The sequence below is a fragment of the Pinus tabuliformis genome, chromosome J, assembly GCF_031772625.1.
Source record: "Pinus tabuliformis cultivar Carrire ecotype Pingquan chromosome J, CPIR1, whole genome shotgun sequence".
Taxonomy (NCBI): Eukaryota; Viridiplantae; Streptophyta; class Pinopsida; order Pinales; family Pinaceae; genus Pinus; species Pinus tabuliformis.
Window position 1 is genome coordinate 509,795,913 of NC_142295.1, and position 14,331 is coordinate 509,810,243.

The following is a 14,331-nucleotide window of genomic DNA, read 5'->3' on the forward strand; positions in this document are numbered from 1 at the left end:
AATTCCTCATCGAACCAAGCATTCAGAGGAAAACAATTTGATTCTGATTTCTTATTTTTTACTCTTTTGCACTTCTTAAGTGCACCTTGAATTATATTTGTTAACTCATGACTGTCGAGACTTTGGGGACCAGTTTTCTCCTTCTGAATTGATCTGTCCAACATTATTTTGAAGATAGTGCAAATTTTATGTGTTTTAGAAATAACCTTTAAATTACAAGAAAGGATATTGTTTTTATTATTGTTTTTATATGGAGTAAAACCATCTATTGGTCTTAGAGTAAGACTTAACGATGCTTTTGATTAACATATAATTTATCAGTATGTACCGTACATAATTGTGATAAGAAAACATGCATTTCCAATAACAACGAAGAATTGGTTTACCACTCATTTATTCATCTATAACGTGTTTTACCACTTTAATGAATGGTGGAAAACGTAGTTCGAGTCCTCGACCTTGAGGATCTTGTCATGTAATATAATATATTACTACATCCAAATATCTGTTTGGTCCCGACCATCCTTATGGGCCATAACATCATCCTCTCGTCTTAATTGCCGTGAGTCTTATGGAACTGGAGAAACAGTGCAACATAAAGAACCAACGTTACGGTTGAGGGCAGCCCATGTTAAATTTCTCAAAGCTTTATTTTCATCCCGGATGGAGCAAACAGTACACAGCATTTCCTAACGCGGCAGAGCCCGTGGCAAGTAGATATTTGTGTGGAGTAAGTACCGGAAAGTTCTCTCTCTTCCATCTTCTGTTTTTGTTGAGTAATTCTCAGTCATCCCAGTACTTCATTCATTGAATTTTCGTGAGTTTTTTTGGTGGGAGGGGGAACACTTTCTATTTGCTTTCCAAGAATTAGGAAGGAAGGAATGAATGAAATTTTAAAGTAATAGTCTATGGGACTATTAGCTTCCTTGCTTTTCATCTTTTGCAATTCAATCTTTTTATTACTCAAGTTTTTTGCAATTCAATCTTTTTATTACTCAAATTAATGGGTCAAATTAATGATGAGGTGACTCAACCTTGTAACCGTCCCCTCGAAGACAATGCAAAGACAATGCCAAGGAACCGATGTTAACATACTGCTGTATCTGTCTCTGATGTCTCTGATGTCTCTGAAAGCATCACATTCCAATTTTTTTTTTTCCCCGATTCCACTGCACTGCCCCAGAAGTGTAAAAAGTACACACCCGTTGTTCCCAAGCTTCTTTAGGTCTCTTCCTGACCCGTTTCGCACCTTAGTTGATGCGAATTAGTTCTTAATTGAGCAATAATAATAACTGGCGGGAAGGCAAGAAAGACAATAGTTTGCAATTGTTTCCTCTTGAAATCTTACATTGATTTGTCCACTATGATGAAATGTGAAGTTTGTTTTATGTTTACATAAATTTAGTTGTCGTTTGATAGTGTAACATAATATGATAGCTGAATTCAAAACACCACCACCTGTGGAACGAACCTGATTCTACACTGTATGCTTCAAATGTGAGAAAGGTATAACATGTCTTCCTCAATTGGGTTACATGGCTCTCAATGTCTTTGTTTGATCTGTAGGGAGCTTTGAACCTCACACATGCATAGTTTCACCCCAGGATCACAAATGCACATCTTAGCTGCCAGTAGGGTGGGTCGTGGGGGTTGAAGGTCTGTATAAACACTTTCGCTGTCAGTAGGGTGGGTGGTGGGGGTTGAAGGTCTGTATAAACACTTTCGCTGTCAGGAGGGTGGTTGGTGCGGGTTGAAGGTCTGTATAAACAATTTCACCCCAGGATCACAAATGCCTGTGGGGAGCTTTGAACCTCACACATGCATAGTTTCACCCCAGGATCACAAATGCACACACATGCATAGTTTCACCCCATAGTTTTACCCCCAGGATCACAAATGCACACACATGCATAGTTTCACCCCAGGATCACAAATGCACACCTTCGCTGCCAGTAGGGTGAGTGGTGGGGGGTTGAAGGTCTGTATAAACACTTTCACCCCAGGATCACAAATGCACACCTTCGCTGCTAGGAAGGTGGGTGGTGGGGGGTTGAAGTTGTGTACCCCAGGATCACAAATGCACACCTTCGCTGCCAGTAGGGTACACCTTCGCTGCCAGTAGGGTGGGTGGTGGGGGTTGAAGGTCTGCATAAACACTTCACCCCAGGATCACAAATGCACACCTTTGCTGCTCGGAAGGTGGGTGGTGGGGGTTTGAAGTTTGTATTTTTGTTTATACCTTTTCATAAGTTTTTATATGATAATTAATAGCTTTTGTCTGATCGGTGGTGAGCTTCAAACTCAACTTTAACATTTAACATGGTCAGGTGGGGAATGTGATTTGATCTTTGCACCTCTGCCTTGAGAGATGAGTGCTTTTACCAGCAAGCCATGGGTGTCCCCTTACAAGCTATTATAGCATGCTGCCTATTTTCAGTTTATTTTTAGCTTCCCTTACATGGGCATGGATGTAGCTTAGAATTCTGATTCATATTTGTTCGGGTAAGGGGGGATTTAAGAAAGTGAAGAAGTGAGGAGAGTATCAAGGTCCATCAAAATATAGAATATCAAGGACATAGCAGTTGCTGATTTTCTGAGCTATGTCTTCGTATTGTTATTCAAATCCATTGAGTATAGGAGAGAATCTATTGGAGTTTAATTTACTGCGTGTCTACTTGTGAATTCTTTCCAAGGGAATTATTGCTAACTTGCTTTCACCAATCCATAGTTTTCGTGTACATACAATATGATATTCCATATTTTTCAAGTCTTACTAAAAAGTTCATCTACTCTTATGCTTATCTTGGCATTGCAGCATTACCCATGGAATGCATTATTTGTTACCAAACTTAATTCTATTCAGAAAACAGTTAGTCTTGATTGTCTACGGCGCTGGCAAATACGAGGCACTGAAGCCCTTGAGTGAAGTTTGTTTTCTATGAGATTCTTTATGTACACAACTAATAAGCTATAATATAGCCTAGTTGAATTTGAACTGTTCCCTGGAAATAAAGAAACAAGTTTACAATGGCTTTTAAGAACTCACCTCATTGCATGCATCAACAAGATTATGACACGTGCTTGTGGGTTCTTACCAGTTTTGAACGTGTGTTCATTATCAAACTCTCTTGAACAGTCAATGATGTTGCTCCTTTTCTTTGTAATTTTTTTATGCATCAATGTGCCTTTTACTGCAAATTAATTCAAATAAAGAAATTCAGCTTCTAAGTTATGGTCAAATTGGGCCTAAAACACAGGTTGGGGTCTCCATTCATGTTAGAAAGCAATAAATTCTGCCATTGACCTCATCATTACATTTAGAGTTTCATTTGTATTTGTTGAAGAAATCGACCACAAATGAAGAGGCCCTTTTCCTAGGCAAATATTTGCATAAGTACAAATAGGTTATGGCTGAGTTGTGACATTAACTGTGGTTTCATGCCCTATCTAAATTCGAAATAGTTAATCATAATAAGACAATAGTAAATTGAGGTTAGCATGAGGTATGGAAGGTGCCTTTCTTGTGAATACTATGATAGGGTCAGTGATCACTATTAGGGGAGGCATGAATGCATAACTTAATTTTAGGTATGTTCTATGCTTAGAGCAATTTATTTCAATTTTCACAGTTAGCTCAATATCATTTCTAGATTGGCAATCACATCAGCGTTAAAGTAAATTGCAGATAGAACATAAACATAGATCGCAGAAGACAAGCCAAGGCAAGTGGACACAAGATGTGGTGCTAGCCAGGGACAAACCCCAATGTAGGGAAACCCTTGATCAATTCTTCTTATATGTTCTTCAATAGTTCAGCAGAGAGAGAGATAGTACATTTACAATAGAAGTGAACACTTTGACTTATTTAAATAAGAGCATAGACCATCTCTAAGTAGATGATACATGAGGTAGTTGAACTTAGTTGAAGACATGTTGCTTCAACTGATTCTTCCAGGTGACTCTGTCATCCATCATAGTGCTGCACCTCACTGTGCTGTACCATGTTGTACCCATCATCATTATGCTGGACCTCATTATCATACTGCTGCGCCTTATGCTGCACTTTCTTGTACTGCAACATCTTGCTGTACCTTATCATCTTGCTGCACCCACCAGTGCTGCCTCAACCTGTACCTCAGCATGCCCATCATGCTGCATCTCATTGTTGCACCATAATTGCTTGCTGTCCCTTGTATCATGCTCCACCAAGCACTGTCCTTGCTGTCCCGTTTACCATGCTCCGCCAAGCATCATAGCCTAGCTGTCCCAATGTGTTTGCAGCCCCATGCTTGCCACCATGTGCTTGCTGTTGCTGCAGTCCCATTGCGTTATCGCTGCACAATGTCATTGCTGTCCTATTTACCATGATGCTGTCCCTTGCAGCTCCATACTTGCCACTGCTGTCCTAATTGTATTGCTGCTGTCCCAGTTGTATTGCTGTACCTAAAATGCATGCTTCAGCTCACTGTTCTAGGTCCACTCCTATGCTGCTACGTAGGCCTGGTCAGGGCATCATTACAGTCCCATATCCAGCCTTCAATTCTGCCCAGATTTGCTGTTAAGGAGTGCGGTTGCCCTTTGTTAGGAGGCTGACCCTTCTTGCTGTGGTTCTGGGCAGTCTAGCCCTCTTTAACAACCTCGGCCTGCCTGTAATTACTGCGACACCCTACAGCAAGACTGTGTAGGGTTGCGGCTGCCTTTCCATGGATCTGCACCCCTCCAAAGTGCCCTCAAAACAGTCCTATGGTTGCGGCTCTTCCAGCAAGGGAACTCGGCCCTCCTTCACCTTGAAACAGGCCCTAAACCAACAACGTTTAGCCCTTAAGGGCTTGGCCTAGCACACCACATACTCGGCCTCCATTAGGGCAACTCGGACCCCAAAACAGTCCTCCTATTCCACGCTGTTCCAGCCTCCTTATGCTGTGGCTAGGGCATGTTATATCCCTTCTTGACTGCGGCTAGGTACAGCTCGTTTAGGCCCTCCTCTATAGCATTGTTTCTCCATCCTAGAACTGCGTTAGGGCATCCTCCTTAGGACTGCGTTAGGGCTTGTAGAGGGCAGCGTGTAGGCCTCCTTCCCTCCTGCTTCTTAGGGCTACTTCCTACTATATTTCTTTCACACTAAAACCCAAGACAAGTGGAGAGAAATCAAGAGAGAAGTGTGTATCTCAAGTCATTTCCTTTTATACTAAAACGTTGAGCATATGTGGGTGTTATTTGGTTGCTAGCCGACCTTGACGAATTGACTTATAACACAAATAAATTCATAACTCCATGAATACTTATCGGAATCTGATTATCTTTAGATCAATCCTACACCTCTTGATGAGAGGGATCCAAGAGAAATATCAGCTGCCATAAAGAAGATGACCCACATGGAGTTTGGCCCTAGTTGCCAATTTTAACACTCCCTCTCAACTAGGGAGAACTCCATCCGCTGATCCATCTACTAGATTGTACTATCTCTACCATCAGTGCCTTGCACTGCTCAGCTCTGCTCTGTTTTGCTCTACTGAACCATGAAGAAGAAGAATTGATCGAGAATGTCTCATACAATTCTTTACTGACCCGAAGTCAGTTCCATATGAAGAGAGTGTGTCATACCACTCTTACTGATCTCAGATCAGTTCCAAAAAAGAGTGAGTCATGTCACTCTTACTGACCCGAAGTCAGTTTCATTGATCCCAGATCAATATCACAAGAGAGTGTCTCAATCCACTCATACTGATCCCAGATCAATTTCATTGATCCCAGATCAATGGAGGTCATCCTAGCATAGGGAGCACGGTAGATACAATGATGCGTCCATCGATGGTACTACTATGGTCCTTAACCCTATTTCCCTACTCATTGGCCAGATGGGAGATACTTCCCATGAGTCCTAGACTGCATGGGTAGGATGCCTCGACAGGAGAACCACTCATCCTGTCCCTAAGTCGCCATGGGGTATCACCGGGGATGGCTGAACCATTCACCCTGTACACAACACACCATTAGGGGAGGGTGAGTCGCCCTATGGTCGCTTGTTGCTCCAAGAAGTACCCCAAGCCCCCCAGAGCTCCCAGAGCTCAATGCATGCATCATGTAGGACCCTCACAAGAGGGTCTCTCAACGACTCCAAGTTGTTTGGGAAAGTCACAGATTTGACCTTTCCCTGGGGCTTCGACAGAATGTTTGCGAACCTATACATCAGTCTCAATGCGATGGAGCCTCCTCGCTCATCGACGTATCATATTCCAGATAAGGTAGTATCTGATGTCTATATGCTGGAGCAATCATAAAATACAAGATTCCTCAACAATCAAATCCTCCCCTGGTTGACTCAGAAGATCACGGTGGTATCCATCATGCGTAATAATAGCTCACTGAAGAGCTTCCACAACCAGGCAACTTCACACGAGATCATACTCGTAGCTATGTATTTGGTCTCAGCGGTGCTCAAAGCAACCGTCTTCTGCTTCTTGCTAATCCAGGATATCGAAGCAGAACCCAAAGAGAACCAACACTCAGAAGTGCTCTTGCGATCCTCCACACTGCCTGCCCAATCAACATTGGAATAATCATGCAGCTTCAGATTTTTGGCAGTGTATCTCAATTCATGAGAGATTGTGCCCCGAAGATATTTTAGAAGATTCTTGTCACCAATCCAGTGAGGCTCAACCATATATGAGCTCATCATACTAACTACAAAACATATGTCTGGACGGAAGTTCACCAAGAACATCAACGCGAATGAGTTTATGAAACTCAGAGGCATTTCCCAAATCTGGTCTGGCATCACTACCACATAACTTCTGAAAGTTAAGCTCCATCAAGGTAGTCATGGGCTTGCAGTTTACCATTCCAAATCCGGAATCCAACTCCCTCTTACTTTTGCAAATGAGAGGGTTTGCACCTGTCAGAAAGAGGTCGTCCTTAGAAGGTGCTAGTATGAAAGGTCTATCATCCACAACCTTCAAGCAGTGGTTTGGATTGGCTTCACTCCTAGTGAATCCAAGCTTCATCAGACAACTATCAATCCTCTCATTCTAAGCCCGGGATGTTTTGCTTCAAGCCATATAGAGGGCTTTCTTCCACCTGCATACATGAGATTCTCGATCATGAATCTCAAACCCCTCGGGTTGTTCCAAACATGTGGACCTGCTACATGAGGGGAATGGTCCCCTTGTAAGATTTTTCTTCGGTACATCTCAGACATGTACCTTCATGCTCTTTTTCAATTCAGGCATCCCTGTCACCATCTGACTCACATTGAGTAGGGCCCCATAATAAGTAGACCTCCGGTGCTATAGATGAGATGTGACAACTGACATGGTCCCCAATGGACTATCCTGCAACTTGATACAAATTGCCAACCCTAAACCCATGAATAAAAGCCTCTTTGAAAATTCTAGTTTCAAACACGTACCTTTCCATTGATGAATGCCACCCTGAAACCTTTGACTTCCATTGCCGAAATGGACACCATGTTCTACTTGCGATTAGGTACATAAAAGAGATTTTGTAAATGAATCAAGTTACCCTCATTCAATTGAGGGGTAACATTCCCTACACCTTTTCTGGGATAGGTGACATCGACTCCAAGTATAATCCCACGATTGTTTCCATCTCTACCAAATTAGAGAGAGCACCCTTCTATCCGTTGAAGTGCCTTGAAGCACTACAATCAATAAGCCATATTCCCAAAGAGTCTGAAGGAGAGGGCCAATACATGATAACGCTTCTTTATCTTATTGGAAACACCATTTGATTCTTCATACCTGAGGTTCCTTGCTTTCTTTGAAGAGTCGGCCGTTTCCTTGATGACCGACATTACCTGTCATCCTCCGATCATTGAAGATGTCCCTGGAATGATTGTTGTCATAATCAAGTGATGTGTCCCTAACTCAGACACTCCTTCGCATGATGGCCGAACTTATTACACCCAAGGCATATGCCTTTCCGTCCACCCTTAGATCCGGACTTCCCATTGAAGTGATCTTTAGATCATCAGAAGCTTCAGTTGCGCCATTCTGATAATGTTCTCTGCTTCGTCTTCACCCTTGGTGAATTTGAAGAGGGATGAGGAATCCACTGATCCTATTGTCCTTTCCAAACTGTCTTCGATGATTGCTCTTTCACTCTTGCTTGGGCTTTGTCTTCACCTCAGCTTTGATACCATGTTAATTTTAGGTATTTTCTATGCTTAGAGCAATTTATTTCAATTTTCATAGTTAGCTCAATATCATTTCCAGATTAGCAATCACATCAGCATTAAAGTAAATTGCAGATAAAACATAAACATAGATTGCAGAAGACAAGCCGAGACAAGTGGACACAAGATGTGGTGCTAGCCAGGGACAAACCCCAATGTGGGGTAACCCTTGATCAATTCTTCTTATATGTTCTTCAATTGTTCAACAGAGAGAGAGAGATAGTACATTTACAACAAAAGTCAACACTTTGACTTATCTAAATAAGAGCATATACCATCTCTAAGTAGATGATACATGAGGTAGTTGAACTCAGTTGAAGACACGCTGCTTCAACTGATTCTTCCAGGTGACTCCATCACCCATCATAGTGCTGCACCTCGTCATCATGCTGCACCTCACTGTGCTGTACCATGCTGTACCCATCATCACTATGCTGGACCTCATTATCACACTGCTACGCCTTATGCTGCACCTTCCTATACTGCAACATCTTGTTGTACCTTATCATCTTGTTGCACCCACCAGTGCTGCCTCATCCTGTACCTCACCGTGCACATCATGTTGCATCTCATTTTTGCACCATAATTGCTTGTTGTCCCATGTACCATGCTCCACCAAGCATTTTCCTTGCTGTCCCATTTACCATGCTCCACCAAGCATCATAGCCTCGCTGTCCCAATGTGTTTGCAGCACCATGCTTGCCACCACGTGCTTGCTATTGCGGCTGTCCCATTGTGTTATTGCTGCACAATGTCATTGCTGTCCTATTTACCATGCTGCTGTCCCTTGCAGCTCCATACTTGCCACTGCAGTCCTAATTGTATTGCTGCTGTCCCAATTGTATTGTTGTAGCTACTGTACCTAAAATGCATGCTTCAGCTCACTGTTCTAGGTCCACTCCTGTGCTGCTACGTAGGCCTGGTTAGGGCATCATTACAGTCCCATATCCAGCCTTCAATTCTGCCCAGATCTGCTGTCAAGGAGTGCGGTTTCCCTTTGTTAGGAGGCTGATCCTTCTTGCTGTGGTTCTGGGCAATCTAGCCCTCTTTAACAACCTCGACCTGCCTGTAATTACTGCGGCACCCTACAACAAGATTGTGTAGGGTTGCAGCTGCCTTTCCATGGATCTACACCCCTCCAAAGTGCCCTCAAAAAAGTCCTATGGTTGCGGCTCTTCCAACAAGGGAACTTGGCCCTCCTCCACCCTGGAAAAGGCCCTAAACCAACAGCATTTAGCCCTTAAGGGCTACTGCATACTCGGCCTCCATTAGGGCAATTTGGACCCCAAAACAATCCTCCTATTCCACGCTGTTCCAGCCTCCTTATGTTGTGGCTAGGGCATGTCATATCCCTTCTTGACTGCGGCTAGGTACAGCTCGTTTAGGGCCTCCTCTATAGCTTTGTTTCTCCATCCTAGAACTGCGTTAGGGCATCCTCCTTAGGACTGCGTTAGGGCTTCTAGAGGGCAGCGTGTAGGCCTCCTTCCCTCCTGCTTCTTAGGGCTACTTCCTCCTAGATTTCTCTCACACTAAAACCCAAGACAAGTGGAGAGAAATCAAGAGAGAAGTGTGTATGAAATGACTCTCAAGTCATTTCCTTTTATACTAAAACGTTGAGCACATGTGGGTGTTAATTGGTTGTTGGCCGACCTTGACGAATTGACTTATAACAAAAATAAATTCATAACTCCATGAATACTTATCGGAATCGGATGATCTTTAGATCAATCCTACACCTCTCGATGAGAGGGATCCTAGAAAAATATCAACTGCCATAAATAAGATGAACCACATGGAGTTTGGCCCTAGTTGCCAATTTTAACATAACTCCATGCTAGTCGGGTCCATAGTGGTGAGGTAAGAAGGGATTACTCCACAGAGTCCAATTTGGTTGTGCTTGCATTGAAAGGGATGTGACAATTTTTCAGAAGGAGCGGGATGAGGCAAACTTAACAAAATAAGAAAGGAGGAGCAACATGCCTCTACCAAGTTTAAGAAAAGGACATTAAGTTCCCTTAATTGTTGAAAAAGCCCATAAGTTCAAAAGAAGTAGGATGAGGCAAATTTTGTAAAGAAATGGAGGAGCAACAAGCCTCCTCTAGCAAGTTTAAGGAAGGGATATCAAGTTCCCTTGATTCTTGAAGAACCCATAAGAGATTGAACACCAGATGCTTGGCACAAATGTTTCATATTGGCAAGAGGGAAGAGATAGATAGTAGGGTTTCTCGTTGTATTATGCATGTAGTATTCCTTTCAATTTAGTTTAGACTTCCTATTAGCAAGACATGGTTAGAGTAGTGAATGAAACACCTAAGGTTTACAAGTTCCATAATTTTGAAAACATACGCAATTTTCATCTGTGGAAGGAGAAGTTTATAATGGGGAAAATATTGGAACTTGTTGTCACCTAAAAAGGCTCCCCAACCCAAAATTTTTGTTCTCTTCCTTGGTTAGGCCTTGGTTGTCCAAAGAAATTCCGCCTCAAAAGGTATTGGTTTTATAATTAAGGGGGTAAGTCCACAATCTCTCATAGTAAAACTTGACTATGGTGTGAAGGGCTTTGTTGTAACTTTTTCTAGCACTAGGAGCACAAGTACTTTAAGAGATAGAAAAGCTTCCTAGAGACAGCCTCTGGGTTGATTGTAGACTAGTGCCTAGGACATCTTAAGAGAGTGCTTGACAGATTTCAGAGTAGAGGCTTGCAACACTTCAATTATGTCACACAAATACAAATGAATTTGATCCAGAACCATTCATAAAGATACCAAATGGAATGCAGTTGATATACAAGAGTACTTAGGAAATAATCTTTGATTTAAGGTGGCCAAATAAGGTCCAGAGCTTGCAGCAATTTAGTGGTTAAAACATATGTAAATGGAGGGAGATAATAGAGGAGGAATTTGTCATATAGGGCTTAAGACATAAGAATCCTATATATCAAGACTCAAAGAGAAACAAGAAAGAGGGGATGCTATGAACTGCTGAGATGCATGGAGCGCTTTTTAAAGACTTGATTTCCACCTTGAAACAGGCATTATCCACCAACGTTTCTGATTTAAATGAATCTGTATCTAAAGGGAAACACAACTAGCTGCTACTATGACATGCAATCTATGAAGAATTAAAAACATATATGAAAAACAAAGAGAGAAGAACATACTGCAATCCAAATCAGTTGGAATCACCATAAACTTTGTATTAATCTCTTCAGGAAAACCAAAATACAACAAGCTTCAAGAAGGCCTTTATGAAAACAGGAAAGGTCCCGTAGAAGAGCCGTCTTTCCCAAAATTCTAAACCTTTGTTAAGTGTTTCTTCCTTCCTTTTATAAGGAGAGGGAGAACTAGGAAATTAGTTACAAAAATATCTCAGGCCTGAGCATCCAGTTGTCTGCATGACTAGCTGTCTCGGCGTGCAGGCTCTATCACCTTCAATTATTACAATAGAAAGATGTTGTTTGTTAAAATAAAACAGACTAACAAAACAACTGAATAACAAAACATGTGAAACTAAAATGATGGTTTGTGAAAATATCTCCTTGCCACTTCCTCGGATGGCCTTTGGTCTAGCCATGTTTTTGCCGCATCATGCCTCACACGCTCTAGGTCGGTTCCCTGTCGCTTTCGGTCTCAAACAAACTTCAATTCTTTACTTATAGGAACTCGGAAGCGGTTCCGCATAGTGGCCATGATATATCCTGAACATTTTCGCCAACTCATCTGTCCCTCTAGCCTTCATGTAGAACACTATCAGGGCCATGAAATGCATTGTTATACTGTCATAAGGTGATATCGGGGATTCTCCAGTATAAGCCCTTTATACTATAAATGTTGCAATACAACGAATTCTGATCCCTTTAGGCCCCTTTGGCTTTGAGCCCTTTTAGTACTTTATGCTTTAAAGACTGCAAGCTTATGCCACTTTATACTGTGCTGGGTGTGCGAATAGTCGGGATGGAGGTTGATTTTTTGGAATAGAGCATCACTGATGGTCCCCATGTTTAACACATGGGACCGCATACTTGAGCCCCTGAGGCTTTTGTAATATCGCAATGGGCGATTTCATGACACTGCCTTTGGTGGCCACCCTCTAGAATTTGCGATCGGGGAACGCCGATCACCTTTTGCTGTTTAGCTCTTGGTTCTTTTGCTTTTCTCGCGACCGCGGGCCAACCCCTGTGTCGGAGCCCCTTTATCGGTAGATCACAATAAGAGGTTTCACTAGGAGCGACAATGCTCATCCTCCAATCGCCAATGTGACGTCATCCTCTGCCCTGTGTCACCCTGTGTCACCCTGTTTTTGCCCCTTATGGCCCTCAAAACGCCGAATTTGCCTGTCACGTGTCCAATATACTACTGCGTTATGCTAACGTTAGCTGCCCCGTGTCCCTTATCGAAACCAACCATATGCTGCCAAGTGTTATGTATCAGAACCAATCATGTGTAGCCACGTTTCATTTATCGGATCCAATGATGTTCAATGACGTGGTCCCCTTGAGGAGAGAGAAAAGGTCAACCCTCTTCTTGTTTTGTGACTGATTTCCTTTGCTAAATGTTTCAAGGCATTCTTGGAGCTTTAACGCTAGAGGATCAAATCTCGGTGAATTTAATTGCAATCGGAATTTTATGCGATATCGCAACTTTGAAAGGGTGTCACTTGTTTGATCGCCAATTGTGATGCGCCGATCTCTTGATGCTCTGATGCCTTGGACCTCCGATGTGCGGGATCGCTAATCGCATATCGATGAAATGCTTCCGCTATTGCATTGCACCTTGGACCTCCGATTGCCAATATGCGGGATTGCCGATATGCCGGGACCTGGGATTTTACGCTTAGGCATTTTCTTTGTCTTCTGGTTTTTCAAAGGTAACTTCAATCTGCTCTAACTTTTGATTCTAGAGTCCATTTGAGGAGTTCCATATACCGTTGGAAAGCTAATTCCGAGCACTATCCATTGGAGGGGGTCCGATTTAGCTTTGAGTGCTTCTGTGGCTTGGAAGATGGCTGCAAACCTCTTTGCTCTTTTGCATCCTTTAGACAACAAAAAACAAATAATGCAGAGGGTGACAACATTGGCTCCACCTGGGGACAGTGCCTTGCTTGCAAGGTGCTGAGAACCTGCAGACTAGCAACCTTCTATCTATTAGGCATGGAGTCATTTTATTCATGCATATAAAAATAAAAACAGAAATATAAAGAACTGAAAGCATTACTGATATTTTACAATAGCTCACCGGTATGTACAATGGGTGAGAATTGAACCTCTTAATGCTGGAAATAAAGCTTGAGGAATTGCCCATTTATGGGCAGCTCAAGCATGTCACCCTCCAAGTTCTCCAACATAAAAGTATTTTTTTCTTTAGCCTCATTAATCTTGAAGGGTCCAAACCATAAGGGATCAAATTTATCGTGTTTCCCTTGTCTTCTCTCCTCACATCCCATCTTAGGACTAGATCTCTTGGTTGAAGAGGCCTGTCTCTAGCTTTGTTATCAAACAGGGACTTCATTTTTTCCTGGTAGTTGTCCAACCGGTGATTTACCTGTTCTTGGGTCTCCTGGAGCTCCACCAATTGATGTATCCTTCTAGTTAGGGAGTTGGGTTCTTCTTCTGCATCTTGTAGCATCTTAGCCACTGGCATAGCAAGCTGAATAGGGAATACCTCAGCTTTTCCATAAACCAACTCGAAAGGGGATTTACCTGTGGATCTTTTTAGAGTGACCTTGTTTGCCCATAATGCGAATTTAAGTTGAGAATCCTAGTTCCTCTGACTTTCTGCAGTTGTCTTCTTCAAGATTCTCACCACTGTTTTGTTTGAAGACTCAGCCAACCCATTGCCTTGAGGATAGTAAGTAGTGGAGTGACCAACTGTGATGTTGAATTTCTGACAAAAAGTGTTGGAAATAATACTGAGAGGGGGGGGTGAATCAGTATTATCAGGTTCTTTTAACAAATCTTCCTTATTTACACTTTGAATCATTTTTGCACATCAGTACCATAAAATAATGAGCATGAACAAGACAAACAGATAGTCACACCAAAGAACACCAGATATAAGGTGGAAACCCAATGTGGGTGAAAACCACCTGCTGCAATATGTCTCTATCTTCTTTCAAATTAGAAACTCCTTTTACAATGA

The 14,331-nt window shown here is 42.3% G+C and overlaps 1 protein-coding gene across 1 annotated transcript in view; it reads left to right on the forward strand.

Moving 5' to 3' along the window:
* Positions 1–482: 482 nt before the first annotated feature.
* The window catches only part of LOC149228004 (uncharacterized), an 84,469-nt gene continuing 70,620 nt past the window's right edge, over positions 483–14,331 (forward strand). The window contains exon 1 of the mRNA XM_089378032.1: positions 483–730. The gene's annotated coding sequence lies outside the window, so the exon portion shown is untranslated. The remainder of the gene's footprint in view (positions 731–14,331) is intronic.